Source organism: Notechis scutatus, chromosome 2 (assembly GCF_049901735.1).
Source record: "Notechis scutatus isolate UNSWTSFEM ecotype Mainland chromosome 2, rNotScu1.2, whole genome shotgun sequence".
NCBI classification, from domain to species: domain Eukaryota; kingdom Metazoa; phylum Chordata; class Lepidosauria; order Squamata; family Elapidae; genus Notechis; species Notechis scutatus.
Window position 1 is genome coordinate 148,209,140 of NC_142010.1, and position 14,505 is coordinate 148,223,644.

The following is a 14,505-nucleotide window of genomic DNA, read 5'->3' on the forward strand; positions in this document are numbered from 1 at the left end:
TGCCTGCATCCTGTGAATGGAACTTTGTGTGGCTTCCGGTATGCTGCAGACCGGTATGCTGATCCTTGGGACCCCTGGACTAGAACCCTGACCATTTGACACATGGGGATGATGGGAGTTCTCCAACACACCTGGGAGTGCTGGCTGAAAAAGACTGATGCCAAATTAAAAACATGCAGCATATATGGATATAAATATAAAGGCTAGCTCAGGATATTTTGCTCTTTCTGGAGAAAAATATCCACTGCTGTTTTATTTTACGTTACACCATTTCACCTCTCATTAGAATAAGCAAATATTTTTTTAAAAATAATAATAAAATTGACTTAATCTCTTCACATCAGCAACTATTTGAGTACTCTACTCAATTAATCAGCTAAAGTCTTTTTCATATTGAGTGTATTCAGCTATGTGAAAGGACAGGCTTGTGTGGAAGAAGGAAGAAAGTAGGAAATTAGAAGAGAAAATCCATGTTCAGCCAATATACTCAGCTAGGCCCTGTGAATGTGGTGAAGGTAAAACTAAGAGTAAGGCATAAAGTCACAACTGCTTTTACCAGACTAAGGAGCCTGCATGCCTTATGTCCTTCAGATCCAGGAAGAGGGTTTTATCCAAGGCTAATTCTTCTTTCTGGCCTCCAAATAGAAAAAGAAGCCACAGCAACTCCTAACTAGGTTTACTTTAGGTACAGCATCTGTTCTCCTTCCCTTTGTTCATAGGGACCTCTCTTTTATGGACATGGTAACCAGAGGACACCCCCACCCACCCCCAAAAAACCTGTAAAAAACAGTATTTTTTTTTAATCTGAAAAAATTAACCCAGGATTCAACAGTAATTAATAAGTGCAAAAATGGTTGTGGTCCTGATTACACAACAAATCAGGCCTAGCTTTGATTTCCTGATTCCTTTGGTGCCAGACCAGTGGGCATATTCATTTATTGATAGTTTTCATTTACATCCCACTTCTCCTCTAAAAACACGACCTCTACTTTATCCCACAACAACAATCTTGTGACACAAGCTGGGCTAAGAGACAACAACTTGCTCAAAGTCACTCTGTGGGATTCCATGGCTGAGGGACTCCAGCATGGCAGCCCAACATCTAAAGTGCTACCACTCAGTCTAAATATACTGCATAAATACCTTCCCCATGGTTAATACCATATTACCTTCAAACTTTGTGTGAACACACCCTAACCCTTTGAATTAGCACCTGAGATTCCTGGCTCCATTTTAACCTTCAGCCAAACCTACACCTAAAAATCTTGCCTAGCCAGCAACTTTCTTCCAAATAAAGGATTCAATGAACAAACAAATCATATTCCGCTCTAAGTGTGGCTTTCATTATTATCTTTCATGCCATCTTATTGCTGTTATATAGTTCTCCAACTCCACTTGTTGGGAAAAAAAACAACACAGAGAGACAAACTCTTATATACTGTATGGAAATAAGAGAACTAAGATTGTTAGCATGAAACTTCCGTGTTTGAGAATGATGGATGCAGATATGAGCTCCCCTCCCCCCATCAAATTAGTGCCATCACCTCAGCGATGAAAATCTTTGCTCATCTCTACTGACCATGAGGACCAGGAACATATTTTTTTTTTTACAAACCAACCCTGCCATTCTAAAAATTCCAACCAGCTGGGAAGAAGCCATTTCTTGTCCCATGCTCGGGGAAACCAAAATCCCTTCTTTCTTCCTGGACCAGAAGATCTGAAGCCGTTCTTTGAAGCTGTATTTTCCCTAAACGAGTTAAGACTCGTTTTCCAAGGCTAACCTTTCAATTAACACGAACTTCCCTGCCCTTCCTCCTTCCCGAGTCAGAGATGCGAGACCAAGTTCTGCGGAGGAAGACACAGGCAGCATCCCTCCCTACTTACTTGGGATCGTTGGGGAGCAGTTCTTTCCCGAGGAAGCGGGGGGAACCCGAGAAAAGACTTTTCTACGCTGCAACAGGCAGAGAGGCTAAAACAAAGTACAGCGGACCAACCTTTACTTTCACTGTTTCAAAGCAAGCTGCAGGCTGGCTGGCTGTCGCCCATGCAAACTTTCCGCGCCCTTTGCGACCCTCCCTTTTTCTTTGCGCTGAAGCGGAAAGCCCTTACCTGAGAACAGGGGCACACCTCCGGACACTCTGATTTGGCCTTTTGTTTTGTTTTACCGCGGATCTCCCCACCCCTGGGAGCGAGGGTGCTTGCTTGAAAGGGAGCCCTTAGCCATTGGGTGGGCAGCTTCGGCCTCTCCTTTATTCTCCTTTCCTGGCTTTTCAAAACTACTACAAAAAAAAAAACAAAAAAAAAAACCCTGAAAGGAAAAAGCCACTACCACGCCGAATAACCTCTCGTCACCGTGGAAGCCTTTGGAAATGGTGATTCCGCAAGGCAATGTTGCAAAGCTCCCTCCTTCCCTCGGCCCATCCCTCTCAGTGGCCTCCCCGAGGCCCGCCTTCTCCTTCGCCTCCTTAGCAGGAGACCTGAGCCACCCAGGAATTGTAACCTGAGCCTAGTTAGCGGCCTTTATATGGCTTTTGAGGCGGCTGAGATCGTCCAGTTTGGCCTGGAAAGCTGGAAAGTTCGTGCTCTGCGAAAGAGCAGGGAGAGGGTTCGGTATTCTGGCTGGCTTTGGAAGAAGATGGAAGGGGGCTCAGTGGGAAACCGTAACAAGGCTGGAGGAAGAGATAAACAGGGCTTCTAACTAAATGAGGCTGTGGAGTGAAATGGAGGAGGGGGTGTAGGAATCCCTACTCAGCAGAGGGGTTTGATGGGCTGAGGAAGAAATGGATGGGTGGAGACATATCCACCAGGTGGGATTTTGATTCTGCTCCCAGGTTTAGAAAGCAAAGGGTCTAACCTGACTCCTTTAGCTGGTTCGTTAAGATGTAATGGACTACAAAGCTCATCATCTCCAACCAGTAAGGTCTATGACCATGCTGGCTGGGAATGATGGGTTTTACTTCCAAGACATCTGTATGTTCCCTGTTGGAGAAGGATGTTCTAAAGAATTTTGTGTGACTATGTTTGCATGACACGTTAACTGAATTTAGTTTAATTCAATATTCCGAGTCTGTATGAGATAAACTAATCCGAAAGGTTTGTTTTGCACTGTGAACCTGCTAAAATATCATTGCCTAGTTGTGATTCAACGTGTATGTTGAAACAACATACAAGAAACTTTAAGTCTATTAAACCTGTGGCTGAATTCACATAAGCCAGATCCAAGCAAGTCATATTATAATTCATAAACATAGTAATATATGAATCAGTCATTGTAGCTTATTCAACAAATTACCGTTCAAACAAATTAGTACTATGTATCAGCCTGCAAAGTAGCTTATTCTTGTTAGATTTATATCCCTTCTTAAATGTATGTAAAAATATTAAGAAAGTTACGTTGATGCGTATTTGGGTTAGCACATCAAGCAAAAGCATGGTGCAATTGGATTTTGTGTAGAGTGTTTATATGGACTTTTCTATTAGTCCCAAAGGTGCTTTTTCAGGAGGCAATTGGACTTTCTTGTTTTTTTCTTTTGAAGACATTTCGCTTCTCATCCGAGAAGCTTCTTCAGCTCTGACAGGATAGTGGGGAATGGAAGTACTGCTATTCTGTCAGAACTGAAGAAGCTTCTTGGATGAGACGCCTTCACAAGAAAAAACCAGAAAGTCCAGTTGCCTCCTGAAAAACTACCTTTCGGACAACCATAACCTGGATGACTGAGAATCTCCATAGACTTTTCCATTAGGTTCCAAACTATAGTTTGTAACTTAGCATGAGACATGGTGCCTGATTGAACAAGTTCTATTTTATGTAAAAATACTGTGATCTAGAATATTAGGGGACTACGTAGTCCCGAATGATTATGTTCCTTCTGTGAGGTTATCTAGAAACAGCCTGCTCAAGGTTTTGTCCCCAAAAGAATGTGGGACAGAAAACAGGCCTTTCCTGTGGTAACACCAACATTGTGGCATGTGAGTCATAATGTTCAGAAAAGAACTTAAGAGCAATTCTTTTTAAGTAGACCTTCAACATATTGGGATACCTAATATGATCAGAGTGGGTGACTTTGTATTTTATGCTGGTTTGATTATTTTTGTAATGGGGTAGGAGGTGTTTTTAGGAGATCACTTTTTACTTTAATATTAGTGTGCCCACTGCTCAGAATTGATTGATTGGGATGGCACAAAATACATACATAAGTAATATGTGAACTCTTCCCAATTTTTTGTTTGTGTATGCCTTCAAGTCAGTTTTTGATGCCCGGCAATTGCATTGGCTAGTCTGCAGTTTTCTTGGGAAGATATTTTTAGAAGTGGCTTGTCTTTGCCTCCTTCCTGAAAGAGATGGACTGGCCCAAGTCCCCCAGCTGGTTTCGTGCTCAAGGTGGGACTAGAACCCATGTTCTCCCTGGTGCCTTAGCATGCTATATCAAGCTGGCTTTGCTGCTCAAGGGTGCTTCTGTGGACGTGCAGTTTCTTTCTATTTCTTCTAAGAACTCTAGGTTATAGTTTAGCTTCTAGGAAGGCTGTTTTAGGAAGGGTATGCTGGGAAAAGAAGTGGAAGGAAACAAGGGATTAAAGTGGTGCAATCTGTGATTAGGAATTGGTGTGGCGGCTGCAAACAGATTTATGAGGAGATCTGTCATGTGACTGCAGAAAATCCCACATCTTAGGTCTTATGAAATGTCTTTATTTGGGAATAAGCCCCATATGAATTTCTTTGGGGGAAAGTTATTTCTGAATACAGAGCTTAAGATCAGCTAAGAAACTCAGCTCCTTCCCATGTTTGTTTGAAAATAAACCCTTGCTATTTCAATGGGACAGGCAAGCAAGGCCCATGTGTATTTATTCAGAAAGGTGCCCTGCTGTTCTCAGTGGAGCTAATGTCCAGGAAAATATGCCTAAGCACACTAACTTGAAGAAAAGCAAGCTCCAAAATAAGTGAGGCTTGGCTTCCGGATAACTAGATAAGGCCATTGAATTGAAGAAGCCAAACTAGCAAATTTAAGGCTGCAATCTAATGGTGGATAATGGGTTGCCAGTTTGAAGCAAGACAGCCTGATTTGATTCAGGTGCAGTTTAAGTCCAGATATGCAAGAATAAAAGAAGTTAATTAAGTAATAATAATAATAATAATAATAATAATAATAATAATAATAATAATAGTAGTAGTAGTAGTAGTAGTAATAATAGTAATAATAAAAGAAGTTAATTATTAATGGGTTCCTTTATCTCAAAGGTCTCAAAATTTGGCAACTTTAAGACTTGTGGACTTCAACTCCTAGAATTCCTCAGCCAGCTATGTCTTAAAGTTGCCAAATTTGGGGAACCCTGCTTTACCTGTTGATCAGATATGAGTACAGTAGGCTGAGGCAAAGGGACATGATGGTCTTTTATACACAGAGAAAGGAGAAAATGCATTTTAGTTGGAAAACATGGACAGAATGAATAGTTACTAATATAAGGCCACACTTAAAACAAGTCACTGCACGTTTCAAAATATTTTTCTTCAGTCATGAAAGTTAGATATTTTTTTTTCAAAATCTGATACAAACAAGTTCATCATGTCAAAATTATTTCTGTCCCGTATGATTATGTTAATACAAACCGGAGAGATGACAGAGTTTATTGCTGTAACAGTACAACACTGTTGCAAGACCTGAAGAACCAAATTAGAGACAGAGCATCATGGAAAAAATGTATTCTTGCCATTGCTGAGAGTCCGCATCAACTTGGTGGCACATAATTAAAAGCAACAATAATGCAAAAATTCAATACTGTAGCTGAGAATAATACAGGCACATACAAAAGGGCTGTTTAACTTTAATTTCAACAACCTCTTGAAGCCCAAGACTGGATAGAAAGAAAAAAATAAATTATGCCAGTCCTCTCCTCTTTTCCTAGTATCATGGTGGGACTTCCTGGCTCTGACGCAGTTCCTGAACCTGGTTTCCAGGCAATAAGGTGATTGCAACATAGATCACACATTGCACGAAACCATTATATGGTTTTTTGTTGGCTTTTGGCTTAGGATTTTGTGCAGTCATCAACCTCTTACAGTGTATTTAATAAAGAATACACCATGATGAGATGAGGTGATGCAGAAACCAGGCTTAAGGAATACTGACAGTTGAAGCAGACACTGAAAATGATTCATCTAGCAGATCTCAGGATTTTTCATCCTTTGTGTATTATTGCAGCTGGTAGCATCTTCTGCATTCTGTCACCAAGACAGATAGACAGAAAGTCAGAGGAGAGGAGAGGAGAGGAGAGGAGAGGAGAGGAGAAAATGAGAACTAACCTGTTGCCCTCCCAGTATGTTCAGGTCTGAGTAGAATTTCTGGGAATTATCATCCCAATCCATCAAGAAGGCTCTAATTAGAGAACTTTGGGGGAATTCTTAGGAGTTCTCAACAGACAAAATTGTTGCACCGCATTAAGTGCTTGAAGTACCGATTAAAAGCCCTGCGTGCTCTCTCATTATGTGCCTCCTTATTACTGCATTTAAAATTATGATAGCTGATGTTGCCTTCAGAATTTGCTTCAGCTCTGCTTTTCTTTTGCAGCACCTTATTTGCAAAGGACACTAAATCAGCCAAGTGATGTTCTCCTCAAGCCCCCACCTCACTCCCAGCATCCTTCCAGTGCTGCTGTTTTGCTTTTGGTAGAAGGTCTAACATTAATTTTCTTCTCCTCTTCTAGACTTCCCGCTGGGGTCCCATCCCCCATTCTTGAACAAGTCAGTGAATTATAGCACTCCTGGCCAAAAATTTCTGCAGGGCATGCAGGAAGTAGAATCATTCCCACCCCCCTTCCTTTTTCTTTAGTAGGGGGCCATAGGGATGTTAGGACTTGCCCCTCCCCACACCCTCCCCCTCCCCCTCACAGCCAGCTGTAGCATAGAGTAATTTAAAACCAACTTGCTATAATAGCTGCCATATGCGTGAGGTTTCTCCATTCATCTCTCCTTTCTCAGGGTGTGAGTCATCCAATTCCAGGCTAAAGATGACACAAAATAAAGATTTTCTGAAAAAAAAAAAAAAAAAGTAAATAGCCAGGATTTTTCTCTTAAGAATGATGGCAAATGTAACCTGACTGAAGGAGGGTGGAACATTATTTAGATGGATGGTGGTGGCTGGGAAATCAAGTTCCTACCTAGGCATGTCAGCTTCAGAATCTGAGGATTTAGAAAACAGCAGTTCTTATGTAAATGCTGGAAGAATCAATATCTAGCTCTCAATCTGTGCTTCCTTTAGTCTTTTGGTATTTGTTAGAGCAGGAATAAGCCAGTATGCTAGTTCAGATATGGTTAGTATAGGTATGATTTTTTTTTAAAAAAAAAAATCCCGTCTTTTTCCTTGGATTTTGGAGCTAAGCCCAAACCCAGCAAGTTACGTCCCCTGGTGTTACATATAAATTTTGCTGTTAGCAGTATGGTATACAGTGGCTCGCTCAATAGTTGTCTTATAGAAGCAAAGTTAAATCAGCAGTCCAAAATCACTGTAATTTGTTGCAATGATATTTCTGCAAGAGAATTTTCAAGCTTCCTTGGTCATACATATCCTCTACTTAATGGTACAGATATTTAACCTGCTATGACTTATTTCATAGAAGGCCTTCCAGTCAGTCATGTTTGACTGATTAATTGATAGACAATCTGTGACTACTTTTCCACTAGATGGCGCTCAGTGTGGCTTGCAATTTTTAAAAAAATCCGTAAGACGAAAAAAATACTACTAAAAGCATCAACAACAAAAACAACCCAGATCGGCCTTTCCTAATCAGATCTCCTCAAAATAAATCTAATCTATCCAGAGAATAATAGATTAGGGAAGGTTGCTACAAATGGTCCACATTCCCAATCAGTGGGAAAACGTGTTGAGAAACAGTACAAACAGGATCTCCAATTTATAATTCAATTATAACAGACTATACCTTATCTATAAATTGGAGATGCCATTTGCGTTTTTACCCACCATTTCTTCCACTGCTTGCACTGTTCATCAAAGCTTATGAGAAGTGTGCAGAGAAGGAGGAGGGTTAAGCTATAAAATTGTCTTCCTTTAGTTTAGTACCATCCACATGTGAAACACGTCAGAGCCATTCCTTGCCTGCTCTGCGTTTGACTCACTCCCTTTAACAGCTAATGTAAAATACTGGTTAGAACCAGGGGTACCAGTGTTCCCTTCCCCCCAATACCTCCTTTAACATCTACCAGGCTTCCTACCCTAGCTGCCATTTTTTTCAAAAGTAAAAAAAAACAAAAACTGATATTTTGCAAAGCAAAATTGTAGCCTCCCATATTATTTCTGTTTTCAAAATGCTCTGCCCAGGGAAAGGAAAACAATAAGCAGGCATCAGCATGTCTCCTGGAGGGAAGCATTAAGAAGGAGTTGTATATAATCTATAAAATTCCCACTTTCCCATACTGGGATTCGAACCCGGGCCACCTGGGTGAAAACCAGGAATGCTAACTGCTAGACCGGGGGTGTCAAACTCAATTTCACTGAGGGCTGCATCAGGGTTCTGTTTGACTTTGGGTGCGTAGGGTGGGTGTGGCCAGCTCGACATCACTTGTGTTGGGGGCACCGGTGGTGGCCCGAGCATTCCACCAGTGAAAATGGACTCCCAAGCTCTGTTTTCGGCAGTGACTGCCTCCTGCAACCCCTTGCCAGAGAAAACGGAGCTCGGGAGGGCTGCACACAGCCTTCTCAAGCTCCATTTTCACAGGCAGAGGCACCGTGGGTCAGCCCTTCATTGTTTCCAGGATGGCCCCATTGGCCACATCCAAGTATCCTGCAAGTGGGATCTGGCTCCCAGGCCTTGAGTTTGACACCCCTGCAATAGACCCAGGGGTGGGATTCAAAATTTTTAACCAGTTCTGTGGGCGTGGCTTGATGGACATGTGACTGGCTGGACATGGCTTGGTGGTCATGTTATTGGCTGGGCATGGCCAACTTAATATCACTCACATCGAGGCACGCATCTCCTTGTGTGGCCTCTCATGATTGTGGGGATGCTGCAACAGTTGTAAGTGTGAAAAATGGTCATAAGTCACTTTTTTCAGTGCCATTGTAACTTTGAATGGTCACTCCACACAAGCAAAGTATCAGCAAAGGAGTGGGAAAAAACTCCAGAGAAGTTCCTGAGACAGAAAGTCTAGTCCTGCCAAGAATGTAATAAGGGTTAACGGAGAGACAGTTTCTGTAAGCAACACCAGAATGTTTCCTTCCTGCCTTCCTTACAGGATTAGGCCAGTAATTTCTTCTAACAACTGGTTCTCTGAACTGCTTAGAATGTTAACAACCGGTTCTACAAAATAGGTGCGATCTGGTAGAATCCCACCCCTGAATAGACCATATGGGAGAATCTTTTGGTAAACTGTGTGACTGTGTGCTTTGTAGTTGACTAGCTCTCTTAGAACTAGAGTGACCAAATATTTGAATAAGCAAAGGAAGATGTCGCCTATTGGAAAGGACGGGAGGGGGGAAGACACACTAATTGCTTTACTTTCTTAGTTTTTATGACAAAAAAAATTACAGCCAAAAACATGCACATAAATTACTTTTTCCAACATCAGTAAGACTAATTTTTCAGTTGCAGTATTTTTCCACCTAATCTTTATTTTTGAGAACCTACGTTAGCAATGAGTCAGCAATGACATAATTTTCAAATGTCATAAAAACATACAATGAGTCGTGTGATCGAAGCCAATTGCTGGAATTGGGAAATAAGGTAAATTTACTTTGTTGAATCTGTCTGATAATCTTATCTATGACAACTTTTGTAAATGGGCAAGTCCATTTTGCAAATGGCCTAATATGGTCTCCAAATTCCTATCTAGCCTAAAAGCTTAAATATATTTTTACTGTACAGACAGTCCTCAACTTACGACCACAACTGAGCCCAAAATTTCTTTTGCTAATTGAGACAGCTGTGAAGTGAGCTTTGCCCCATTTTACTAGCTTTCTTGCCACAGTTGTTAAGTGGATCACTGCAGTTGTTAAATTAGTAACATGGTTGTTAAGTGAATCTGACTTTTCCATTGACTTTGCTTATCAGAAGGTGACAAAAGGGGATAGCATGACCGCAGGATATTGCAACCGTCATTAATATGAATCCGTTGCTAAGAGTCTGAATTTTGATCATGTGACCACAAGGATACTGCAAGAGTGGTAAGTGTGAAAAATGATCGTAAGTAGCTTTTTTCAGTGTTGTAACTATAAACGATCACTAAATGAACAGTTGTAAGTCAAGGATTACCCGTACTTTTACAGAGAGATGGGAAATTGAAGTTCATTTTTTTGATCCATCTGTAATAGCCGTTTGCCCTTATCTATCTCACAAGCTGGTTCTGAGGAGAATAGAAGGAACAGAGAGACCAACTGATGTCATTTTAAGCTGTTAGAAAACATGTGGGATTTGATTGTAATAAATAGGCACCAGAGCTTCCAGGAGAAACTAGACTAATCTGGGGAGATTTTCATCCTCCGGGGATCTTATATTCATGCATTTATTAAAGCGAGAGATGATGAGTTAAGGGCTGGTGAGAAGAAAAAAGATCTGCATGTCACCTAGTAAAACTAATGTAATTTAGGTCACAGGCACCATGTTGATGTTCCTTTTCATTCCCCTTGTTTCTTTTGATCTTGGCTTACTTTTTTGGCACCTATGATCTTGCTTAGTTTACCTCAACAAGCATTGACCTTGATGCCTTCCTGCTGTGACCAAGGAGCAAGGCAAACATCCATAACAATATTCAGTCTCCAGAGTGTCGCAGGCTATTATTTTGCCCATACTTGCTACGATGTTAAAATCGTATAGATCATGAGCCTCCTTATTTATTTGTTTGTTTCTTTATGTATTATATATTGCTCAACTTATCTTACTAGTTTAGTATTAAGGAAAAAAGAAGCTGTAAACTTATGTAAACCAAGAACTGCCTACAAAATCACATAACAAAGGAAAGCATGAATGAAGAGCTAAATCTTCAGCAAAAATAACGTGGTAACACATAATAAAACCACTATAATGAGAAACTATCACAACAACAACATCTATACAGTAAATATTGACGTTCATCCATTTTATTGGAAAGTATAAGCACAAAGATGTTCTTCAACCACCACTATAAGGGTGTTCCAGACAGGATGGGACAATACTGGAAGAGCTTGGTTTCTGTTTGTTTTGTTTTGTAGAGTTGTATGGTCACAGATGAGGATTCTGCAGATTAACAAATGATTTCTATTTCAAGTGAATATGTTTTACAAACATGCAGTTATGACTAAGTTGTAATGCAATGTAGATCTGACCTTGAAAAAGGAGATGGGATAAATGAAAGGTGGAGTTTAAGCAAAGATTACTTAGTACTGGGAAAGAAAGAAAAATAATGAGAAGGAATTTCAGAATAACCCCACCTTGATTTTGTTTTGGTATAAGGTAGTAGGTAAAAAAACTCTTGACAGACTTTCTTTTGCTAGAATACTCTACAACAACAAAGAACACCCAAAAGTGTCTGCTGACTCTGTTTCTTGACCTCACCTACTTTGATAAACAGGCAATCGTTGAGCAAACAAATCATGTGGCATTTTACAGATGATGCAGCTATTTTTTTTGCCATGTTGAATGAAACTAAACCGTACAGTACTGGTTTGACCAGAGTAATTGTATATAAAATAAGTCAGAATTATCTGGGTACTCCAACAGATGCAAAGGTAGGCACTTTTGACCATATGGAAAGTATAACATAACATACATGGGCTGTTGATTCAATCATCACAATGGCAGGATCTTAGCTTGTATGATTAAAAAAAAATGTTTTGCAGAACCACTGTTACAGGGCATTAAAACTTGTTAATATGATTAGTCATTTGATTTAAATGTTTTGGGTAGTCTAATCAAGATTGCTTGACTACTCAAAAATACAGTCCTAGATAGGTCAGATTGGTCCAACTGGCTTTCCAATTGGATCAATTGCACATTGTGTTCAGTTATTGCTTGATCATACATCATATTTGCTTTTGTGTTTCAGCATTGACAGTTTTCAGAACATGACGCCAGTGATAAGTTCTCTCTGGAAGCCTGTAGACTTTGTAGAAGGAGAGCTCTGCAAAAACCTCAGGAGCCTCCTGGTAGCACCGTTTCCAACTGAGAAATTTTATTCAGGAGCATAAGCCTTTGTGAGATGCAGCTCACTTCATCAGATGCATGGATCAGCTAGAATGATAGTGTGGGGGGTGTACATTGAGGGGAGGATAGGTTGAATGTACAGATAATTGTAGTGATCTAGGGGAAGGTGCTTCATGTGTTTAATCCCAAGCTGAAACATTTTGTACGTTAATTAACAATTGGTGCTAAAATCTCTGTTTCCTTTTCTTAGTGGATATATATTCTGGTTGAGAAGAGAAGTCCATTCCCCAGGTCCACACTGTTTTCTGTTGTCAAACTATTTAACAGATTTATTTATTTATTTATTTATTTATTTATTTATTTATTTTGGTTTTTCAATTGCTTACAAGGTAATAGGTATAAGTAAAAACATGATTATGAATACATGGATACATATATGAAAAATAAAAGAAACAATAGGACAGGGACGGTAGGCACGTTGGTGTGCTTATGCACGCCCCCTGCAGACCTCTTAGGAAAGGGGTGAGGTCAATAGAAAGTCTAAGGTTAAAGTTTTTGGGGTTTGGGGAAGAAACCACAGAGTCAGGTAGAGTATTCCAAACATTGAACACTCTGTTGCTGAACTCATACTTCCTGTAATCAAGTTTGGTGCGGTTAACCTTGAGTTTGTATCTATGGTGTGCTCTTGTATTGTTATGGTTGAAGCTGAAGTATTCATTGACAGGTAGGACATTGCAATGTATGAGTTTATATACTATACTTAGATCAGACCGAAGGTGGCGTGAATTCAAGGTTTTCTAGGTCTAGAATTTCAAGTCTAGTGGCATAAGGTATTCTGCAACAAGTAGAGGAGTGTAGAACTCTTCTTGTGAAATATTTCTGGACTTTCTCAACTGTGTTAATATCAGATACATAATGTGGGTTCCAGACTGATGAGCTGTATTTGAGTATTGGTCTAGCAAATGTTTTGTATGCTCTAGTTCGTAGTGTAATATTACCAGAGAAAAAGCTACGTGAGATTAGGTTAACAACTCTTAATGCCTTTTTGGCTATGTAGTTACAGTGGGCTCTAGCACTTAGATCATTAGAGATGAGTACTCCAAGATCCTTGACAGAGCTTGGATCATCAACAAGGTCTTGACTATTCAAGCCTGTATTTTATTTTCTGATATTTTTTTTTTGCCAATATGTAAGACAGAGCATTTATTTGTTGAGATTTGAAGTTGCCATTTGTTTGACCATTCTGATACATAGTCGAGGTCTTTTTGAAGGGTAGCAGTATTGTCTGTGGTGTTGAATAGCTTTACATCATCAGCGAAGAGAACGCAGTTGCTCTTGATATGATCACAGAGGTCATTTATGTAGAGTATGAAAGGAGTTGGTCCTAGAAAACTGCCTTGGGGGACACCACTGTTGACAGGTACAGAATTTGATAGGGCGCTCCCAATTTTGACCATTTGTTGTCTGTTTGACAACAATATTTCTGTCCAGTTATGTTTCTATCCAGTTATGCAGGTGTCCAGAGATACCGTAAGATTTTAGTTTTAGGAGTAGTTTGTTGTGTTCCACTGAATCAATGGCTTTACAGAAGTCTATGTAGATTGCGTCTATTGCTTTGCCCTGATCGAGTTGTGTAGTCCATATGTTTTTGCAATGTAAGAGTTGCAGATTGCAGGATAGTTTTCCCCTTCCCTTTCACTGTTTACATTACTGGTGAGAAGACAGTTAGGATGTTAAGTAGCTGCATACAGTATTTGGAAGGCTGTAGTCATATTTAGGTATAATTGGGAGACAGCAGTTAGATTTATATACTACTTTACAGCCCTCTCTAAGTGGTTTATAGAGACAGCATATTGCCCCCAATAATCTGGCTCCTCATTTTATTGACCTCAGAAGAATGGAAGGCTGAGTACATTCTCAAGCCTTGGCAGGATCAAACTGCTGACAGTCAGCAGAGTTAGCCTGCAATATAGTTCATTCTAACCACTGTGCCACAATGGTTTATAAAATGAAAACAAAAAATTGGAATCTTTATCCCTGATAATCTTAACTTTACCTGTACCTAAAAACAGAATTTGATGGTCTTGAACTTTCACAATTTTACTACTACTTGCAATTAACTATGAAGATTTTGGGATATGCTGCACAAAATTGACTGGAGTAAACACATTGCAATCTACACTCATTTAGTTTGAAAATCATCATTCTAGTCGATCATGTATATTAAACCTAACTTGCAGGTAAAAAGTAAGGTTAGATTGCATCAACATGTGGTAAACTTTAAAAAGCAACCATGAATTCTTGCTATAGTAATTGGGATTTGTTTGAATAGACCCTGTTCTCCACTCTGGATTGCTGATTGTATGCACATCTTTCTAA

At 39.9% G+C, this 14,505-nt stretch overlaps 1 protein-coding gene across 9 annotated transcripts in view; it reads right to left on the bottom strand.

The window, feature by feature from the left end:
* The window catches only part of LPAR2 (lysophosphatidic acid receptor 2), a 29,253-nt gene extending 26,825 nt beyond the window's left edge, over positions 1–2,428 (bottom strand). For 2 of the 9 annotated variants that reach the window (XM_087956565.1, XM_026673824.2), the window contains exon 1: positions 2,110–2,391. The gene's annotated coding sequence lies outside the window, so the exon portion shown is untranslated. Of the gene's footprint in view, positions 1–1,884 lie in introns of all 9 variants that reach the window. The other 7 variants (XM_087956566.1, XM_087956563.1, XM_026673825.2 and 4 more) reach the window with 6 other exon arrangements.
* Positions 2,429–14,505: the final 12,077 nt, after the last annotated feature.